The sequence below is a fragment of the Pristiophorus japonicus genome, chromosome 5 (genome assembly GCF_044704955.1).
Source record: "Pristiophorus japonicus isolate sPriJap1 chromosome 5, sPriJap1.hap1, whole genome shotgun sequence".
NCBI lineage: Eukaryota > Metazoa > Chordata > Chondrichthyes > Pristiophoridae > Pristiophorus > Pristiophorus japonicus.
The window spans coordinates 77,631,393-77,654,730 of record NC_091981.1 but is presented as its reverse complement, the minus strand read 5'-3'; positions in this window follow the sequence as shown (position 1 = coordinate 77,654,730).

The window sequence follows — 23,338 nt, the reverse complement described above, 5'->3', positions numbered from 1 at the left end:
GTATTTCCAGCATTTTCTGTCTTCTCAGCGGCCTTCTTTTACCACTGAGGCCTTGCAAACATCCAGCATCACTCCTTGCTCTCTCTGCACACTTAAAAAACTTTTAACATGTATTGCACCTGTAAAAATCCTGTCCAAAAGCTTAAATGCAAAATTACCTGAAAGATGTATGTGTCCCTTTAAGAGGTGCTGACAGTGCCTCTGTCAGTCTGCTGAATGCTGGGTTTTCATGGCGAGCTTAGGAGTCATAGCTGAACTCAGAGGTAAGGTCCAAGTTCACTGAGGTGATGTTAAGTGACGTCATCCTCTCTTAATTTACATCTCCAGGGCCAGTGCTGCTATCGGCAGTGCTAAGGCACTCACCAAAATGGCGGCCATGGAGTCCCATGACACATAAAGACACAAGCGTGATGGTCGCCATTTTTAGTCCGGATCGCAGCACAAATGGGCGGAGGTAAATGGGCCAATTTCTAGACCCCAGTCTTCTCATCCACTGATAAAGATCAGTGGCTAATTTTACCCTCTGAAACCGATAGATTAAATAGAAAAGGAAACTACTGAAATGAATTATCGACAACATCTCCTGTGAGAATATGTTTTTAAACCTTGAAATGCCGTCTGCAACATTAATTTAACAAGGATGGTTTCAAGAGTGTGGCTGAGAGAACAGATTTATTGGCAGACATTTTATATAGTGATCCAGAATTTGCAGATTATGATTGCACATGGGGAAGTCAAGATTAAGTGCAGTCTTCAAGTCTAGGAGTGTTGAAAATAATTAAAGCAGGGCTGAGGTAGAGCTGGGAAGATAGGGAAGATAATAGGGCAGAGGATGAAGGTAACAAAGGGTGGGGCAAGATAGAGGCTGGCAAAGTAGAGAAAGGAGAAGGTAGAGCAGGGTTAGAGGGCAAGAGAGGGGAGGGCAGAGGAAGAAGTTAGGGGTCTGCAATAGGGGAGAATCGAAGTCCATTGGAAGATGTCAGGGCGAGGTTGGAGGTCAAAGGAAGCAACTGTTGGAACCAATGGCACAATACTTTAAGGAGGGGGAGGTGGTAGGGAGAGCGATGGAGAGCAAATAGACCAGAAGATGGCGAAGTGTGAAAAGGATAGGGTATAGGAAGGGAAAAGAGAGGTGGCAGAGGAGGGGGAAGGGTGAAAAGTCAAGGGGGTGTGCAGGGGAGATAGGGGGAAGGGGACAGGGAACAAGACAGAGAATGGGGAGAGGAATCGATAGTAAAAAATAAAAATGGAACTGAGAAAAATGAAGATGGATGATTCATAAATTTAAAGCAACATTACACAGAATGGAGAGAAATTGTAACAAATAAATAATTGAAAGAAAGTTAGCAATAATGGGGATAAATAAATTTGGGAGAAAGTTGACAATGTTAACTAAATAAAGATGCGGGGTTAATAAACTGAAAGAGCCCTCAAACATCCGCAACATTAATTAAATAAATTCTGAGCTTCAATCAACAACAGTTACCGTTCGGTTGTGCTGTTTTTTTCAGCGCAATTCGCATGAAATCAGCCAGACCAGTGCAAATGATCACGGAATTTTAAGTGCAAATTGTATTCAGTGCAAATCGAGCTCCGCAATCTTTTGTGCTAGTTTTAAAAATATCGCGTTAGAAATCAGCCTCGCCCACAAAACTGGCCATGCCCCAGATCAAATGAATCACCATAGCGAGTTTCCATAAATTGCTGCCATTTATGGGTCTTCGTGAAGTAAGCTTTTTTTAGGCAGAAAGACACTAAAGGACATGTTTTAAAAGCTTTTGATTATTTTTTGAATTCACTAAGAAAGTGACTACTTTAATCCATTATAACTAGCAAATGGTTCTGTATCGTTTCTTAAAATAATTTTCAGTTATTTAAAATTGGGCTACTCATAGCTGGTGGACTAAAAATGCTTATTTTTTGTGATAAACCAATTTTCAGATGCAATAATCAAACTGCACCCAGGTCCACTCTTAAATATATCAAGGAATATTTTTTAAGGACATTTTTTTTTAAAGATTTCCGTTCCTAAGCACTGGTTCATGGAAGATTTTATGTTTGGCATTATGCAAATGAACTTGAGTGGAAGCTTGAGAGAAACAAAACACTTCGCAAAATTAGCGCAATTTTGAGCACAGTTTGCACCCAGATTGCCGATTGCACCCGAAGCGGAAACTCCAGGCCCTGGTCTTCTCTGGCGAAAATTAATTCATTACAGATCAGGGTTTCACTGAGGAAAGTTAATTAATACAAGATCATTGACAGGCCAATCGGTGTGGAGGGGGAAAAGCAGAACCAAGAACCGGCTTTACCCTCTGGTTATCACAAGGCTATCAGGGATGGTGGATGTGAGTGACAGACCACAACAATGCAAGAACATCAAGGTAGGCAGACGGGTGTGCTGGCAAACAATCCAAGCTAAGCAGCCAACAGTGACAGGAAGAATGGCTGAGCAGTCGGGGCAGTCATTTAATAAACTCTGGGGGCAGAATTACAGCAACAGTGGCCATACTACCTTTAGCAGGAAGGGCTGATGAACAGTGCAGGTACCAAGAGTGGAACACACATGAGATGGCAGAAACAGAAGCAGGGAAACATATGACATGGATTTCTGTGGGCCCTGAGGTGACTTGTCTTTACTTTCACCAAGATGTCCATTATTCTCCAGGAAATGTACTGTGGCAAATAATAAGAACTTTCCTTAGAATTGACATAAAGGATTTGAGCACAAAAAAAATCACCAGTAATGTTGGAGGAGAGAGGATGGATTATCAATGTAAAATCTAACTGAACTTTGAAAAAGTTAAACGAAGGAAAGTTTCCTAATTGCAGCCAATAAAACATGTAGACAAGTAGCCCACACTACAATATGTGTGCACACTAGGTCCATGCAGCAGAGCAGGTCTCCAGGTGTCTTGGTTAATTCTTACCACTGGAACAAGCCCGTGTGGTGGCTGGTGTGCAACATACACCACACGTTAAAAAAATCCAAGCACAGGCATCTTCCACCCTCCGACATGTAGTTCGGGATCTGGAATATTACGTCCTTCATTGAAACTCCTGTGAACTCATCCCTTTTTGGCGTGGAAGCAAGTCATCCTCGATACATAAGAACATAAGAACATAAGAATTAGGAACAGGAGGAGGCCATCTAGCCCCTCGAGCCTGCTCCGCCATTCAAAAAGATCATGGCTGATCTGGCCGTGGACTCAGCTCCACTTACCTGCCCGCTCCTCATAACTCTTAATGGTTAAAAATCTATCTATCTGTGACTTGAATACATTCAATGAGCTAGCCTCAACGGCTTCCTTGGGCAGAGAATTCCACAGATTCACAACCCTCTGGGAGAAGAAATTCCTTCTCAACTTGGTTTTAAATTGGCTCCCCCGTATTTTGAGGCTGTGCCCCCTAGTTCTAGTCTTCCCGACCAGTGGAAACAACCTATCTGTCTCTATCTTGTCTATCCCTTTCATTATTTTAAATGTTTCTATAAGATCACCCCTCATCCTTCTGAACTCCAATGAGTAAAGACCCAGTCTACTCAATCTATCATCATGAGGTAACCCCCTCATCTCCGGAATCAGCCTAGTGAATCATCTCTGTACCCCCTCCAAGGCTAGTATATCCTTCCTTAAGTAAGGTGACCAAAACTGCATGCAGTACTCCAGGTGCAGCCTCACCAATACCCTCTACAGTTGCAGCAAGACCTCCCTGCTTTTGTACTCCATCCCTCTCGCAATGAAGGCCAACATTCCATTCAGCTTCCTGATTACCTGCTGCACCTGCAAACTAACTTTTTGGGATTCATGCACAAGGAAGGGGGCACTTGGAGAAAAATATGTTTTTGTGCCCAAAAAAACCCCCCAAAAAATACCACAAAAAAATAAAAGGGCCTGTAAATGTTTGGTGTTTCCCCCCAGATCGGGGGGGCACGGTTTAATGTTTTTTGTTTACTCCCAAAAAGAGTTTCATGCACAAGGACCCCCAGGTCCCTCTGCACCGCAGCATGTTGTAATTTCTCCCCATTCAAATAATATTCTCTTTCACTGGGTTTTTTTCCAAGGTGGATGACCTCACATTTTCCGACATTGTATTCCATCTGCCAAACCTTAGCCCATTCGCTTAACCTATCTAAATCTCTTTGCAGCCTCTCTGTGTCCTCTACACAACTCGCTTTCCCACTAATCTTTGTGTCATCTGCAAATTTTGTTGCACTACACTCTGTCCCCTCTTCCAGGTCATCTATGTATATTGTAAACAGTTGTGGTCCCAGCACCGATCCCTGTGGCACACCACTAACCACCGATTTCCAACCCGAAAAGGACCCATTTATCCCGACTCTCTGCTTTCTGTTAGCCAGCTAATTCTCGATCCTTGCTAATACATTTCCTCTGACTCCGCGTACCTTTATCTTCTGCAGTAACCTTTTGTGTGGCACCTTATCGAATGCCTTTTGGAAATCTAAATACACCACATCCATCGGTACACCTCTATCCACCATGCTCGTTATAACCTCAAAGAATTCCAGTAAATTAGTTAAACACGATTTCCCCTTCATGAATCCATGTTGCATCTGCTTGATTGCACTATTCCTATCTAGATGTCCCGCTATTTCTTCTTTAATGATAGCTTCAAGCATTTTCCCCACTACAGATGTTAAACTAACCGGTCTATAGTTACCTGCCTTTTGTCTGCCCCCTTTTTTAAATAGAGGCGTTACATTAGCTGCTTTCCAATCTGCTGGTACCTCCCCAGAGTCCAGAGAATTTTGGTAGATTATAATGAATGCATCTGCTATAACTTCTGCCATCTTTTTTAATACCCTAGGATGCATTTCATCAGGACCAGGGGACTTGTCTACCTTGAGTCCCATTTGCCTGTCCAGCACTAACCCCCTAGTGATAGTGATTGTCTCAAGGTCGTCCCTTCCCACAGTCCCGTGACCAGCAATTTTTGGCATTGTTTTTGTGTCTTCCACTGTGAAGACCGAAGAAAAATAATTGTTTAAGGTCTCAGCCATTTCCACATTTCCCATTATTAAATCCCCCTTCTCATCTTCTAAGGGACCAACATTTACTTTAGTCACTCTCTTCCGTTTTATATATCGGTAAAAGCTTTCACTATCTGTTTTTATGTGCGCAAGTTTACTTTCGTAATCTATCTTTCCTTTCTTTGTTGCTTTCTTAGTCATTCTTTGCTGTCGTTTAAAATTTTCCCAATCTTCTAGTTTCCCACTAACCTTGGCCACCTTATACGCATTGGTTTTTAATTTGATACTCTCCTTTATCTCCTTGGTTATCCACGGATGGTTATCCCTTCTCTTACTGCCCTTCTTTTTCACTGGAATATATTTTTGTTGAGCACTATGAAAGAGCTCCTTAAAAGTTCTCCACTGTTCCTCAATTGTGCCACCGTTTAGTCTGTGTTCCCAGTCTACTTTAGCTAACTCTGCCCTCATCCCACTGTAGTCCCCTTTGTTTAAGCATAGTATGCTCGTTTTGAGACACTACTTCCTCACCCTCAATCTGTATTACAAATTCAACCACACTGTGATCACTCATTCCAAGAGGATCTTTTACTAGGAGATCGTTTATTATTCCTGTCTCATTACACAGGACCAGACCTAAGATAGCTTGCTCCCTTGTAGGTTCTGTAACATACTGTTCTAAGAAACAATCCCGTATGCATTCTATGAATTCCTCCTCCAGGCTACCCCGTGTGATTTGATTTGACTAATTGATATGTAGGTTAAAATCCCCCATGATTACTGACGTTCCTTTTTCACATGTCTCCATTATTCCCTTGATTATTGCCCGCCCCACCGTGAAGTTATTATTTGGGGGCCTAAAAACTACGCCCACCAGTGACTTTTTCCCCTTACTATCTCTAATCTCCACCCACAATGATTCAACATTTTGTTCATTTGAGCCAATATCATCTCTCACAACTGTCCTGATATCATCCTTTATTAACAGAGCCACCCCACCTCTTTTCCCTTCTTGTCTATCCTTCTGAATTGTCAGATATCTCTGTATGTTTAATTCCAAGTCTTGGCCACCCTGCAACCACGTTTCTGTAATGGCCACCAAATCATACCCATTTGTAATGATTTGTGCCGTCAAATCATTTACTTTATTTCAAATGCTGCGTGCGTTTAGGTAGAGTGTTTTAATACTAGCTTTTAAACCATGATTTTTAGTTTTGACCCCTCCTGCAGCCCCTTTATATTCATACATATTGTCCCTTCCTATCACCTTGTGGTTTACACTTACCCCAGTGCTACTCTGCTCTGTTGCCTCCTGCCTTTTACATTCTTTCTTGGGGTCCTGTTCATCTGAGTTCTCACCCACTCTAACTAGTTCAGAGCCCTCTCCTGGGTTCCGAATACTCCTCGCATTGAGGCACCGAGCTTTCAGGCTTGCCTTTTTATGATGCTTTGACCCTTTAGAATTTTGATGTACAGTGGCCCTTTTTGTTTTTTGCCTTGGGTTTCTCTGCCCTCCACCTTTACTCATCTCCTTTCTGTCTTTTGCTTCTGTCTCCATTTTGTTTCCCTCTGTCTCCCTGCATTGGTTCTCATCTCCCTGCCATATTAGTTTAACTCCTCCCCAACAGCACTAGCAAACACTCCCCCTAGGACATTGGTTCCGGTCCTGCCTTGATGCAGACCATCCGGTTTGTACTGGTCCCACCTCCCCCAGAACCGGTTCCAATGCCCCAGGAATTTGAATCCCTCCCTGCTGCACCACTGCTCAAGCCACGTATTCATCTGCGCTATGAAGGACTGCCTATGATGATGAAACATGAAGGGGAATTTGAAAAAGTTCACTCCCTTACAGGCTGCTCTCCAACAATTTCAGTGCTGAATATTGCTCTGAAAAACTAAAAGGGATATATGTAAGATACAAAAGCATTTTCTTGCAAGTAATAGCATTGGGGGCTAAATTGTACAGTGCCCGAAAATCGGCGTGTGGATCGTGATGAGGGATTAACCCGTGCCCATTACATCCGATACAGACAGCACGTCACCTTTGTGCTGGGGGCCCAACTTTGTGAGAAACTAGCACCAGTTAAAGCTAGCCTGCAAGACTTAAAGCCAGACTGCATCTCTTAAAGGGGAGATGCATTATGGCTGGAGCAGGTGGTGGAAGTCGTTGTGGAACTCATTCTGGCATGGAAAAAGATTGAATAATGGTACAACATGGCAGAGAGCGGGCTCCAAGTTTTTCTGACACTGCACTAGACGCCTTGGTGGAAGAGGTGGAGTGGAGGAGAGATATGCTATATCCAAAGGGGCCAGGAGGCCCTGCAGAAAAACACTCAGAAGGCAGTGGGACGAGATAGCCGTGGCGGTCACTGCAAGAGTCAAGACCTGAGGACCTGGATGCAGTATGGCAAAAAGTGCGATGACCATACAGGAGTGGTCAAGGTCAGTGAATTTTTCTTCAAATACCATCTCCCACCAACTGCACCACGAGCCTCAGTAACTGTTCAATGCACCACACCCCTGTCACTCATCTACCAACAATCTTTATCAATCAGGACTCTACCTAACAAGCATAGCTTCACCTCACCCTCACACACTTAGCTCTGCTGCAAGCCTCATGCCCACATCTCACAGCTTGCACACACTGTCAGCTATTCAACCATGACAGGCACGTCACCTAAACACACTGTTCCACACTCACTGACACACTTTCCTACCTCTTGCAGGACAAGGTGACAACAGGAGGCAGCAGGAGCTAACCAGCAGGGGACAGACGCAGCTGCATGTCCTTATTCCTATGGAGGAGACGATGCACGCCATCATTGGAGTGGCCATTGCTGAGTCAGTGGCCAGCGGCGGGGATGTAACCATAAGAGATGACAATATTCTCATACCTAATCCTCCTTCTCACATCACACTTCCTCCACATTCCACAACCTCTTATGACTTACACGTTGCAGATGGAGTAAGCATGCACCTCTTACTTCCCCAACCCCTCCACCACCCACCTCCACTCACCACAACCTTATCCTTGTGCCTTTCTCCTTTCAGATATCCAAGAACTGCAACTTGGCCAGGCAGTGGTGTGGATACCCGTGTTCAGAGGGGCTTGCAGGTGGTCACAGTAGTTGAGCAATCTGTCCTCTTACACATTATTAGGATTGCAGAGGCACTGCCCGGAGGCCCGGAGCTGCTCGACATCATCCTGCATGACCATCTGCAGTCTTCCCCACTGAAAGTCATCAGCCTTCCACCAGCCATGTTGCAGCTTCTGGGGTAGCACTGAGTAGGAGCATTCGGACAGGCAAAGGCACACAGAAGACACTAAGGGAATGCACCAGATTGATTAGTGGATGTTTGTATGCAATATGCAAAAGTTTGTATGCTTTGATTTATAAAGTTGCTTTTGAATGTTTATTTTGTGCTGACTTATAGTTTCACATTGTGACCCAGTGGACACTGTGATGGTCAGTGACAGAGGGAACGTAAGGCGTGGGACTGTTGGTGAATGGGGAATTGGTGTTGCGTTTACTGGTATTGCAGCTGGATGAGTCATTCACAGGAAGCCCAGCCAGAAAGGGGCTGTCTGGGTTGCCTCCTCCCTTCCTCTGCCTCCTCCCTTCCTCTGCCTCCTCCCTTCCTCTGCCTCCTCCCTTCCTCTGCCTCCTCCCTTCCTCTGCCTTCTCCTCCTACTGCTCATCCTCCTCCTGCTCATCCTCCTCCTCATCCTCCTCCTCATCCTCCTGCTCATCCTCCTGCTCATCCTCCTGCTCATCCTTCTGCTCATCCTCCTGCTCCTCCTCCTGCTCATCCTCCTGCTCCTCAGTGGCTCGCTGTAGAGCTGATGGCAAGGGCGCTGTTGTCATGATGGTGAGGTGCAGAATGCATCAGACCACCAGGAATCTTGACACTTGCTTTGCCGAGTACTGCAGGACTCCTCCAAGCAGCGGAAGTGTTGTTTCATCATGCCAATAATGTGTGCTATCACATTTCATGTGGCAGCATGGTTTTGGCTTTCATTGTATGCATGCTGCCCACATGTGCATGTGTTGTGCATGGAGGCATGAGCCATGTCATCAATGGATAGACCCTGTCGCTCAGTAGTGACCTCTGGTTTGTTGTGGTAGCTCAAATGCAGATGACACAGCGGACTGCCACAGAATTAAAGCATCATGACCACTGCCAGGATACCGAGCATTGACCTGCATGATTTACTGCATATGGTCGCACACCAGCTACACATTGAGCTAGTATAATCCCTTTCGGTTGGGCTACATCTTAGAGTTTACATGCCACACCTGCAATGCAATGGCACCTGCATTAATCTGCGTGAAGCTGCATGCTCGCTCTGTCGACTGCTGTCTGGCCAGAGAGGATTAAATGCAGTCAGCTTTTTTGGAATAGAGAGCCTCTGTAACCTCCCTTACGCAAAACTGGACAGAAATTGTGAGATGTTGCAAATATTTCCAGCTCCAGTCTGGAAGGAGTCTGATGCATATAGATTCATGGCCACCGTGATCTTCACAGCCCCTGGCAATACGGTCCTCACCCTGTTCTGAGGTGCAGTTGTGGCTGCAGCAGATGGCAGATTTCAGTAAGCGAGTCCTTGGTGAAGCACAGACGTCTGACACACTGTTCGTCATTGAGGTTCAGGTAGGAGTATTGTTCCCTGAAGACCCTGGGCAGATATGGCCTCCTGCTGAGAGCCTTTCTGCCTGTCTTCCTCCTCCCTCTTCCAGCAGCTTGTCCTGCTCTGTGTTACCTCTGCTCATCCTCTCACTTATGCTGTATTCCAAGGGTGGTTTGTGGTTTGTGCAGAAGCCTTGAATTAAGGAGACAAAATCCTTCAGCTTTAAAAAAAAATTAATTCATGGGTGTGGGCATCGCTGGCAAGGCCAGCATTTATTGCCATCACTAATTGCCCTTGAGAAGGTGGTGATGATCCGCCTTTTTGAACCACTGCAGCCCGTGTGGTGAAGGTACTCCCACAGTGCTGTTCGGGAGGGAGTTTCAGAATTCTGACCCAGTGACGACGAAGGAACAGCGATATATTTCTAAGTCAGAATAATGTGTAACTTGGAGGGGAACTTGGAGGCGATGGCGTTCCTATGCGCCTGCTGAATCCTTCTAGGTGGTAGACATCGAAGTTTTTGGAAGTGTTGTTGAAGAAGCCTTGGCGAGTTGCTACAGTGCATCTTGTAGATGGTACACACATGCCCAGTTTTAAGCTGCTAGATCTGTTTTGAATCTATTCAATGGTGGTAGTGCCACACAACACGATGGAGAGTGTCCTAAGTGTGAAGATGGGGCATTGTCTCCACAAGGATTGTGCTGTTGTCATTCCTACCAATACTGTCATGGACAGATGCATCTGCGACAGGTAGGTAGGTTCCTGATCCAATAACCCGGCACCACTTACCCAGAGCAGCACTTCAGCATCCCCACCAACCTGCTGGAGCACAGTTGGGTGGGCTGCTGCGACACTACCAGATCCCGGTGAACTGTTGTGGACCCAATGGCGATGGCAGCAGTCAGAGCTCATGTTGCATCGAGCTGAGACTGCAGGAGAGCAGACACAGACTCGATGCTACCAGATACTGAATGCATGACAGCACTAAGGCACTATGTGGCCAGTTGCTGAGACTGCATGAGAGCATTTTGAGTTTTCAGGCCAGGAGCCATCCTCTCCATTACAGTACTGAGACATTGGATCGCTTCCGTCTGTGCTGTAATGGCAGCTGCCACATCGCCCACGACATGCATCATAAGATCTGCATCCACATGGTCACTCTGGGAGTCCAACATCATCTGTACACTTGCAATGATGGGCTCCATAGTGTGCACAGAGCTGTCTGCAATGTGGGAGACACTTGTGACAGGCTCTCGTGTACCCTTGCTATTGCCCCTACCATCTCCGAGTGCATGGCCAGCACCCTTTCTTCGAACGCCTCCGCATTGAGGTGATCATCTGAGTCCTATTAAGCAGAATACGTGTACAAACCTGCCCTCCAAGAGCTGGCTCCTGAGGTTCCTTTTGCCCTTGACCATGCTGTAGCCCGCTAGGACCTGGTGCATCACCCAGTGCAGACCCCTCTCCGAAGATAAACTGCAACGAACGCGTATTCCCTGTATCTGAGCTGGTGCATGGGAGCATAAGAAGCTGTGACGCAATGCTTGGAGCTGTCTCTCCCTCTGCATCCGACATTTCATTGCTGTCACCGCTTGGCTCAGGGGGCTGAGGGTCCAGCTGGTCCATATTCGGGAAATCATCTGCAAGCATAAATGGGACAAAAGTGCCGTGAAAGTGAGGGAGGAGGTGGACCATGTTGCAACCAAGATGCACACATTGCTGACCACGCGACTGATAGGCGTTTGTGCAGTTACGGACAGATAGCATTAAAGGCCTTCACTTACCACTGCTGCCCCCAATGGGATCGACAGTGCCTGTGGCCACTGGGCAGGCAACCTGTGGGCCCATTAGCCGCATCGGTCAGCTATTGCAGTTCGGCCTCTCCACCTCCAGTCCTCTGCTGCTCGCTACGGGTATGTGTGTCATGTATCCTACATGGCTACTGTTGGTACTATCACAAGGTGTGCCACCAGAGGACACAGCAGTGGGAGACTTGTAGGTTACCTGTACAGGTGTGCCTGGCCTAGTATAAAAGGCAGGCCACCAGGTGTGATCCTCACTCTGGAGTTAGCAAATAAAGGACTAAGGTCACTGCAGTTCAAATACAACACATTGCCTCGTGGTGTCATTATTAAAGCATCTAAGGATACAACAATTGGCGACAAGATTACGAATTTTCATGCGAAAATGGCTACCCTTGGTACGTTGCAGCAGTTTGCGAATGGTGATGATTGGGATGCCTTTGTGGAGAGGCTCGACCATTTCTTCACAGCAAACGACCTGGCAGGAGATGACCTGGCCACACTGGCTGATAAGCGCAGAGTTATCCTGCTAACCAGTTGTGGGCCAACAGTCAGAGACTTGCTGGCACCAGCAAAGACAATGACCAAGACATACAAGGAGCTCGTAACCCTGATCCATGAGCAACTCAAGCCCAGGGAGAACATCCTCACAGCCAGACACCGGTTCTACACCCACTGACGGCCCGAAGGCCAGGAAATCACAAAATACGCCGCAGACCTCAGGAGGCTGACGGCACCATGTGATTTCGTCAACCACCTCAACGAAGCGCTGCGGGACATTTTTGTCATTGGAATTGGCCATGAGGGACTTCTTCATAACCTATTGTCGGCGGATACCACAGTCACATTACAGAAGGCCATTTCAGTGAGCCAGGCACTGTAGAGCGCAAACCTCAGGGAAAAGAGAACAGGCCCCCGAGTCATTTAACTCAGAGTCCACCGAGGGGGGCTAATCGAGTAGCTCCATGCTGGTGTTGTGGAGGAATCACAGGGCTCACCAGTGCCGCTTTAAAGACTATTTATGCAAAGGCTGCAGCACAAAGGGCCACCTCCAGCGAATGTGTCAGAGAAATATGACTCACTGTGTCGATGAAGCGTCTGCAGATGGCCATGAATCCAACGCGGATTATGAAACGATGGGCAGAGAGGCAGCTCAGCCCCATGGTGAGGTATATAGCATGTTTACCTGCACCACCGAGTGTTCCCCGCTGAAGATGGAAGTTGAGATAGATGGTGTTCCAGTCTTCATGGAAGTGGACCTGGGGGCAAGCCAGTCAGTAATGAATCAAGAAGCCTTTGAGAGGCTATGGGACAATCAAGCTGAATGACCCAAGTTGGTCCCGGTTCAGGCAAAGCTGCGCACCTACACCGATGAAATTATCCCAGTCGTTGGTAGTGTGAATGTAAAGGCACTCCATGATGGGGTGGTGCACAAGTTACCTCTGTGGATTGTTGCAGGTGATGAATGAACGCTGCTCGGTAGAAGGTGGATGGAGAAGATCCATTGGAAGTGGGAAGACTTCAACCCTCCAGCGATCGACGTCCTCCACGTTCGGAGGCACAGCAAGCCCTCATCTGAGGGTGGACCCGGCACCAGAGAGCAGACCAGCACAGCACCCGAGGCACAGACCGCTCAGTATGGCTGCGTGGAGATGATCCAGCTGAGACAACCCGAACGCACCTTCCAGGCTCCAGTGGCAGGACTCCGGAGGAAGAAAATCGGATCCAGAGGCGACTTTTCAGCTTCGGTGGCAGGACCCGGGGAGAAGAGGATCACCGCAGTCAACATCGTGATTGGAGGAAAGATGGCGCCCAAACCACGAGCAGAGGCGCTGAAGAAAACGATGGCCGCGGCCAGACCACGAGGTGCAACACTGATGAAGCAACACGTGGCACCAAACGGAGAAGAGGATTGGGGTAAAGCAAGCAAGGCTCTCTTAAAGGAGGCCTGCAACCCACCACAATTAAAGGGACAGTTCCACACACTCAAGCAATGTAATAGCAACTGTAAGTTAGAGACAAAATGTGTAACTGACAATCAGAGTTGTGTACATGCAATAAGCAATGAAAAGTCGCGCAATTATGTAAAATGTGTAATTGATGATCTGAACTGTGTACATGCAACCAGTGAGGAAAAGTCCCGCGATCGCGATAAGAACTACAGAGTATCCATCATAAGTAATGAAAAGTTGTGCGATGTAAGATTTCAACTGCACGCAGCCAATGCAGTGGGCAGACACCCATTGGGAGCACACAGGTCCAGTGAGCTACTCAATGCTGTAGCCTGTATCCCGGGACCAGAGTTATGCACCATGGAGTGTGGCACAAGCAGTCAACACACACGAGCTACAGAGCAAGCGATCTCTGCAGGGCAACGGCACCGGTATCGATACCCTGCCCCTGATCGGCCCCACCTCTCAGGCACCCGATGGCACCAACCGCCATGAGCCTGAAGGAGCAGACTGTGCCAAGGCGCAGTCCCCAGACCCCATTGTCACCAAGGCCATACCCGGGAACGAAGGGTCACCCGCTGCAGTCTTCCCTAAGGGGACCGGGACCAGCCAGGATCCCAAACTACACAACGCCCAGGCCAGCGAGTCAGCAGTTCCCTGTGCACTGCTAGATGACAGCTCCTCAGGGAGCAGCAGTGACCCATGGTGCAAAGAAAGGATAGGGAGGTCTCACGCATCTGTGAACCTACTCGATGCGAGGAACCACAGTTACAGCCCCAAGAGCAGGCAACTTGAGCCAACCGGGTTCCCACTGGGCACCGCGCAGCCACCAGACTGCAGGGACACCATCCAGCAGTTCTGGAACTAGTTTGTCCTTACGCACCGGTCACTGCATCGATAATGTATCTCACCAGTCTAACGTACTTTCCTCACAACGGAACCACAAATGTAATGCAACCTTGTTTTTCTGAACTTTAATGTATATGAATGCAATTAGCCTCCGGCATAATTTATATGTGGGGCAGGGGGGAGGGAGAATGGAGTGGTCAGGGACACACACAAACAGCAACCACCAGCACTCTACTGCACCAACCACTCACCCAAGATTGAAACACCTGCCAAGGGTCAATCAGATAGAGCCCAGATAGAGCTAAGCCCAGAGCACAATCAATGCTGAGGCGATTTGCACTAAAGGCTAAGGGGAGAGTGATGTCATGTATCCTACATGGCTACTGTTGGTACTATCACAAAGTGTGCAACCAGAGGACACAGCAGTGGGAGACTTGTAGGTTACCTGTACAGGTGCACCTGGCCTAATATAAAAGGTAGGCCACCAGGTGTGATCCTCACTCTGAAGTTAACAAATAAAGATGAAGGTCACTACAGATCAAGTACAACACATTGCCTCGTGGACTCATTATTAGAGCATCTAAGGATACAACAATGTGCCATCTTGGCCTCCAAAGCAAAGAAGGGTTAGTGAGAAGCAGTCTAATGACGCATCTGGAAATAATGGATGTGCAGCTTCATTCGATACAAGTGTGAGGCCCAAATGAAAGGGGCCCTCAACTGTGAGTATGCATACATGATATATGGATGAGTCGTCACTGAAATGCTGCTTTACTGACTAGAAACAGAAGCAGGTAAATAAGAGTTGGTGAAGGAGAGGCTCAGAGGCCAAAGGTCAATAGTAGGGGGAGCACGTACTCACTTTCAGCATTCGAGTTCAACCTCTTCCGGCACTGAATTGCCATCTGGTCACGTACTGAGGTCTCCGAGACCTCTACAGCCACCTCTGCCCATGCATCTTTCAATACCTGCCGAGAGGGCCTGCCAGAGTCGGGAAATAGGAGGCGCCTCCTTCCCTCCACAGCTTGCACCAGTGTGTCGGTTTCGGCATCTGAAAATCTGCTTGCCCTCCTGGAACCTGTCTCACTTGCCATTTTAAAATATCATAAACCGCAAACACACCAATGGTTGGGATCACAATGAGCAGAAACTGCCTGAAAAACCTGCCCTTTAAGAAGACAACGGAGCAGCTGCATTGTTCTCAGTCAATGCAAGTCAGGTGAATTTCGGGACTCAATCGGTGATCCCGTCCCTACAACACTCCAAAGAAACCAATTCCGCCCCAAACACCGTCCGGTTTCATTTTTAAATTTCTAAGTGCCCAATATTGCTCTAATCAGCGCCACGTCGATTGGGGTGGTAAATCATCAATTAAGTTGGAAGGTGCAGGCAATTTCAGCCCCAATGACTCTATGGGGTTGAAATTGTTTTCTTTAGGCCGCCAGTTGCCGCCGGTAAATGGTGACCACACCTCCGGAGAAATTCAGTTGGGTCTTTGGTAGAGGCGCCAAGAGGTAACACTACGCCAGCTAACGCTACCCACGTGGTGACATCATCCAGCGTGCAATGCCCCCTTGGCGCCGCTGTCGCAATATTTGGTCTCAACGGTGGCATACCGGTAAGCGTTTGTATAGCCTGAAAAAGTGGTGAAAACATTGCGGATCTCAGACGCCATTGCCCAGAGAGCAAGGTAAGTTTTTTTCCTTATTTATTTCTGCATTTTTCCTTTTTGTTGTAACAGTGGGGAAATATGTGTGTGGGTCGGAGAAGTTTTAGTTTTTTTTTTCTTCCCGTTTTTTCACCCAGTATGCCGACAGCCTCCCGTTGCCCCCCGAGGCACCTGAGCTTCCGCCCCATTGCCACCCGAGGATGAATGTGCAATGCTACCTTTTAGCGCTGCTCTCTCATTTTTGGGCGTAAAATCTCAATTTGGCAGTTTGAGACTAAACCTAACACCTGGTGCTAAAATCAGCAATCAGGCGGCGACACCGCCTCAAAAATAGCTATAACCAATTTCGACCCCAATGACATTGATGGCAAGGGAATAAATAGAATTATAGAACAGATGGTTAAATATAAAGTGAAAGGACATCCTATTAGAAATGAGTTAAACTGTCTGTACAGCAATGCACAGGGTCCGTAATAACTGGGAGCAGGGCTGGGAATTAAACATTGCAGGATATAACATATTTAGAAAAGATAGAGAGGGAAAAAGCAGAGTCGGAGTGTCTATATTTATTAAGTATAACAAAATGGCAGTAGAAAAAAGTGACACAGCTATCAGCAAGATAAAAATAGAATCCATATGGATAGAGATTAAAGGATCAATCACACTAATAGGTGTAGTCTACAGACCACCTAGTGGAAGGGAGGTGGATGAAGAAATATGCAGACAAATTAGAGAAATGAGTAAAAAACGTAGAATTAATAATCATGGGGGATTTCAACTACCCTGATATTAATTGGACAGAAGAGGTAGGGTAAAGCGGATAAGGGAATTGAGTTCCTACAATATGTACACGACTCCTTTCTAAACCAATATGTAAAAAGCCCAACAAGGGAGTATTCACTATTGGATCTAGTAATGGGGAATGAACCAGAGCAGATAGAATAGTAAAAGTAGGGGAACATCTAAGCAATAGTGACCATAATATAATACGCTTTAAGATGATAATTTAGAAAGACATAAGTATAACGAATCCAGGGTAATAGATTTTGAGGGGCAGAGAATAGAACTTGGGAAAATAAAATGGGCATCAATATTGGCAAACAATGATGTAGAACAGCAATGAGATACATTTAAAATGGTGCTCAACAGAGTGCAGGAACGATATATTCTGCTAAAAAGAAAGAACAAGCTAAACACTAATTAGACTCTATGGATGAATAAAGCCATAAGGGTAATTGAGGATAAGGAAAGAAGTATACATTAAGTACATGGACAGCAGGGAGAGCAGGATGAAAGAGAACATGAAGAGATTAGGAGAAAAGTAAAAAGAAACAAGTGGAGGGCAAGGAGGAACTATGCAATTAAATTATTAAGGAACATAACACAAAATAGTAAATATTTCATAGGCACATGAATAAAAAGGGAAAGATCAGGATGGGAATAGGGCCATGAAGGGATCGACAGGATAATACCACAGGTAATGATAGCGAGATGGCAGAAATATTAAATCATTATTTTGCTTCAGTATTTACCAGGGAGATAGAACAGGTGGACATGTTATTGGATGATGAGATGAGTAATGAGATAAGGGCATTTAACTTAAAAGGAATGGATATATTAAATAAACTAATCAAACTCAAAGAGGATTAAGCCCCTGGTCCAGATGGATTGCATCCATGCATTTTTAAAAGAAACTAGGGAAGAGATAGTAGATCATTACTACACATATTTTATAATTTGTTCAAAAAAGGTATAGTGCCAGAGGACTGGTGGATAACTAACGTAATGTATGCTAACGTATAGCTAACCTATATTTAAGAAGGGGGATAGAACATGTTTGGGGAATTATAGGCCAATCAGCTTAACATCGGTGGTAGGAAAAATAATGGAATCCTACCAAAGGAGAAAATAGAAAAACATGTAGGGCTAAATTTGACACTTTTGTGCTTATCGCCCAAAAATGGGCGTTATTTCCGGCATGGGCGGTAAAAATGAGTTTTCAGATCGCCGGCTTCTTGCCCATTCTCAACGCACCTAGTCACCATTTTTAAAAATGGGCGTTACTGCGAGCACTATCAAATGGACGGTAGCATTAAATCTCGCTGACCTTCTACCGTAAAGTGTCACCGTCCTTAGCAACGGCATGGCAACGCTCGATTCCCACGATTCAGGAGGTCAAGGGTCATCATGACATGCGCAGAAGAGGAGACAGAGAGAGAGGGAGCTCAGAGGGACTGAAGGCGTGTCTGGGTGTGGTGTGACTACTTTGGGAGGAAGGAGGGAGACTTTAGAGCTTCACTGCAACTAGGGAAACAAAAATTAGCTGTTACCAGCCACATATTTGCCTGAATTTGGCCTATAATGGAGGGAGAGGAGGAGGCATCACAGCATGTTGTGGAGACTGACGATGGAGAGAGCAGTGAGGTGGGAGAGGAGCACATTGGAGGGCGCAAAAGAGCGAGGAGGTTCTCGGATGAGGCAAATGCCTCCCTCCTGCAGGAGGTCAAGATACACTGGGGTAATTTGACACAGGGAGGGTGTGAGAAGCCCACCCCAAAGACTTATCAGAAGATATGGACTGAGATAGCAGAGGTGGTCTCGTCAGCGACCAACGAGGTACGTGAGGGCAACCAATGCCGCAAATGATGGAACGACCTCGTGGGATCAGCAAGAGTAAGTATTAAATTGATTTACATGTACTTATGTATTTATATAATTTGATTTGTAACAGTCATGAGTGACTATCAGCAGATGTGAAGTCTTCCACTTTTACCGGGAATGTTTTACTCAAAGCCTGCAATCACGCTGCCGTCTTTAGGTAAAGAATGATAATTATCATAATAAGCGTTATATATGTAAACATTACCAATGTGTAAGACTTGCCACCAGGGGCACACCTGGGGGAGACCCAAGGGTCACCTGCACACCCTGGGCAAGCAGGTATAAAAGACAGTCTACCATGCTGCCTCCCCACTCTGGAGTTACAATAAAAAGTCACAACAGTTTGAGCTTAAGATATACAGTTTTGTGGAGTTATTCTAAACAATTCTAACAATTGGCGACGAGTAACAGATCGCGAACTTTCACCCAGTTATGGCTGCCATTGGTATTCTTGAGAGATTTGTTGAGGGTGATGATTGGGAAGCCTTCGTTGAGCGTCTTGACCAGTACTTCGTGGCCAACAAGCTGGAAAAGGAAGAAATCGCGATCAAGCACAGGGCGATTCTCCTCACTGTTTGTGGGTCCACGATATATGGCCTCATCAAAAATCTGCTAGCACCGCCGAAACCAACGGACAAGACATATGAAGAGTTGTGCACGCTGGTTCGGGAACACCTCAAGCCAAAGGAGAGCACCTTGATGGCCAGGTATCATTTTTATATGCACCACCGCTCCGTGGGCCAGAACGTGGCGAACTATGTCGCTGACCTAAGACGCCTTGCGGGACCGTGCGTATTTGCTGGATTTTTGGGGGAAGTGTTGCGGGACTTTTTCGTGCTTGGAATCGGCCACGAGGTCATTCTTCGCAAACTGCTGTCTGCCGAATCCCTAGATCTGAGCGAGGCCATCATGATAGCCCAGGCGTTTATGTCCACGAACGATAACACTAAACAGATGTCACTGCAGCATCGGAACTCATCGGCAAGTACTGTGCATAAAATAATGCCTTCAGCAGGCAGAACTGTACATGGCAGGGCCGACACGCCTGCAGAGGCCAGACCTAGGATGACTCAGAGTCCACCATGGGGCGTGAATGCGAATCCATTAGCACCATGTTGGCGCTGTGGGGATAATCATCGAGCCCATCAATGTCAATTCAAGCACTAGGTGTGCAAGGGCTGAGGAACAATGGGGCACCTCCAGCGAATGTGCAGACGTGCTGCGACTCACCACGTGGCAGAGTCGGCAGAAGCTGATTGATCCGGCGCGGATCAGGCTGAACGAGTAAGAGAGGCAACTCAACCCAAGGCTGAAGAGGGAGTGTATGGGGTACACACCTTCACCAACAAAAGCCCTCCGATAATGTTAAAAGTCAAATTAAACAACATTCCAGTTTCCATGAAATTGGACACAGGGGCGATTCAGTCAATTATGAGCCAGAAGGCTTTTGAGAAACTGTGGGGCAACAAGGCACAAAGGTCAAAACTAAGTCTGATCCACACCAAGCTCTGCACTTACACCAAAGAGCTCATACCAGTCATTGGCTGTGCAGCAGTGAAGGTATCGTATGATGGAGCTGTGCATGATTTACCTCTATGGATTGTACCAGGCGATGGCCCAACGTTGTTTGGCAGAAACTGGTTAGGAAAGATCCGATGGAACTGGGACAACATCAAAGCACTGTCTTCGGAGGATGACTCCTCGTGCGCCCAAGTGCTAAACAAATTCCCGTCGTTATTCGAGCCAGGCATTGGCAACTTCACAGACACCTAAGTGCAGATCCATCTAATCCCTGATGCACCACCCGTTCATCACAAATCCCGAGCGGTTCCATACATGATACATGAAAGTTGAGATCGAGCTGGACAGACTTCAACGAGAGGGGATCATATCGCCAATCGAGTTCAACGAGTGGGCTAGTCCAATTGGTCCGGTGTTGAAGAGCGATGGGATGGTCAGAATCTGCGGGGACTACAAGGTAACGATCAACCGAGTCTCATTACAGGACCAGTACCTACTACCCAGAGCGGATGACCTGTTTGCTATGCTAGCAGGGGGGAAGTCGTTCACCAAGCTGGATTTAACCTCTGCTTACATGACAAAGGAGCTGGCTGAATCTTCGAAAAAATTGATGTGCATCAATACGCACAGATGCCCTTCTGGGATTCACTTGGCTGCGGCCATCTTCCAGAGTAACATGGAGAGTCTGTTGAAATCGGTTCCACGCACCATGGTGTTCCAAGACGACATCTTGATCACTGGTCGCAACACCACCGAACACTTGCACAACCTGGAAGAGGTTCTCAAGCGACTGGACAGAGTGGGACTCAGGCTGAAACACTCCAAGTGTGTTTTCCTGGCACCAGAGGTCGAATTTCTGGGGAGAAAGATTGCAGCGGACAGCATCAGACCCATGGACTCCAAGACGGAGGCCATCAAGAATGCACCCAGACCACAGAATGTGATGGAGCTGCGTTCGTTCCTGGGACTGGCTCAACTACTATAGTAACTTTCTACCAGGGGCTTGAGCACTTTGCTGGAACCATTGCATTTATTGCTACGCAAGGGTGATGACTGGGTTTGGGGTAAAGCTCAAGAGACAGCCTATAACAAGGCCAGAAACCTGCTATGTTCTAACACGTTACTTGTATTGTATGACCCGTGTAAACGTTTAGTACTAGCTTGTGATGCATCTTCGTACGGGGTCAGTTGCGTGTTACAGCAAGCCAATGGGTCAGGCAAACTGCAACCGGCTACATATGCATCCAGAAGCTTATCTAAGGCTGAAAGAGCCTACAGTATGGTTGAGAAAGAAGCGTATATGGGGTTAGGAAAATGCACCAATACCTATTTGGGCTCTGGTTCGAGCTCGAAACCGAGCACAAACCGCTCATTTTCCTGTTCTCAGAAAGCAAAGGTATTAACACCAATGCTTCGTCCCGCATCCAAAGATGAGCACTAACGTTATCTGCGTATGATTATATAATCCGCCACAGACCAGGCACTGAGAACTGTGCTGAAGCCCTCAGTCGGCCACCATTGCCCACCACCGGGGTGGAAATGGCGCAGCCTGCAGACTTGCTCCTTGTAATGGATGCTTTTGAGAGCGAGGGGTCACCCATCATGGCTCGCCAGATCAGGACCAGGACTAGCCAGGACCCAGTGCTATCACTAGTAAAAAGCTACGTGCTCAATGGGAGCTGGTCGGCAGACCCAGGGGAAATGCAAGACGAAATTAAGCCATTCCACTGACGCAAGGATGAAATGTCCATCCATTCGGCCTGCCTCCTATGGGGGAATCATGTAACTTTGCAAAAAAAGCAGGGAAACGTTTATACGCAACCTTCACAGTACACACCCAGGCATAGTCATGATGAAGGCTATCGCCAGGTCGCAAGTTTGGTGGCACGGCATTGACTTGGAGTTGGAGTTATGCGTACACCAATGCAACATTTGCTCACAGTTGAGCAATGCAACAAGTATTTTGGTCGATAATAATAGACCCAAGTTCGGGATTTGGATGAATGTTAAATAAGAGACAAGACAACTGAAGTAAAGATAAAATACCATTTACTGAGAGAAAAGAAACATAATAATACAGTTTATGAAGAAAAGAGAAGTATGATAAGATGCAACAAAGCTCACGGCCTTCAGCCCGTTGGGAACTCTGCAACGACGGCTGGTCAGGAGCCTTAGGGGTCCCGGCACCGCTCGCGCATCACGGTCCAAGGTGAAGTTCAAAGAGCTATTGAACAGTTCTGTTCCTTTATACTATTGAACAAACATGGGTGCATGTGGCTTATGGTTAACTCCTAATCTGTAAGGCCCCAGCTGCTGTTCCACAAAGCATGAGATCTTGAGGCGCCGACCGTCCCATAAACAAGATGGAGTGAGCATCAAGGTCTTGCTCTCTCTCTCTCTCTCTGCATCAACAACATTCCACAAGGCATGAAGCAGAAAACACACTGTAAATGTCGGAATATCATAAATAAACCTATGTGATTAACTCTATACAATACAATCCACCCTTGATATTTAGATATTCTAAGCAATATAATCAAGTTGAAAGCGTAATGCATCAGTTACACGTTGAGTATGCGCAAACAATGCCCGCAATCTACACCAAAGAATACATACAAGCAGTAATATCAGAAATAACACGACAAGTAAAACAACGATAGGATGTATTAACAGCTTCAAAGCGGTGGATGTTTTTGGGGATATCCGTAAAAGATGTAGCACCAATGGTGTCAGTGTTAGCTAACCGCCACCCTATATGGCCATCCCATGCTGTGTTTGAGGATGGAAGTAGCACAGTCACAGATAACGAGACACAGAGACTGGCCAGCATGAGTTGGTAAGTCGCCATTTGGGGCAGAATCATAACATAAGAACATAAGAACATAAGAATTAGAAACAGGAGTAGGCCATCTAGCCCCTCGAGCCTGCTCCGCCATTCAACAACATCATGGCTGATCTGGCCGTGGACTCAGCTCCACTTACCTGCCCGCTCCCCGTAACCCTTAATTCCCTTATTGGTTAAAAATCTATCTATCTGTGACTTGAATACATTCAATGAGCTAGCCTCAACTGCTTCCCTGGGCAGAGAATTCCACAGATTCACAACCCTCTGGGAGAAGAAATTCCTTCTCAACTCGGTTTTAAGTTGGCTCCTCCGTATTTTGAGGCTGTGCCCCCTAGTTCTAGTCTCCCCGACCAGTGGAAACAACCTCTCTGCCTCTATCTTGTCTATCCCTTTCATTATTTTAAATGTTTCGTTAAGATCAC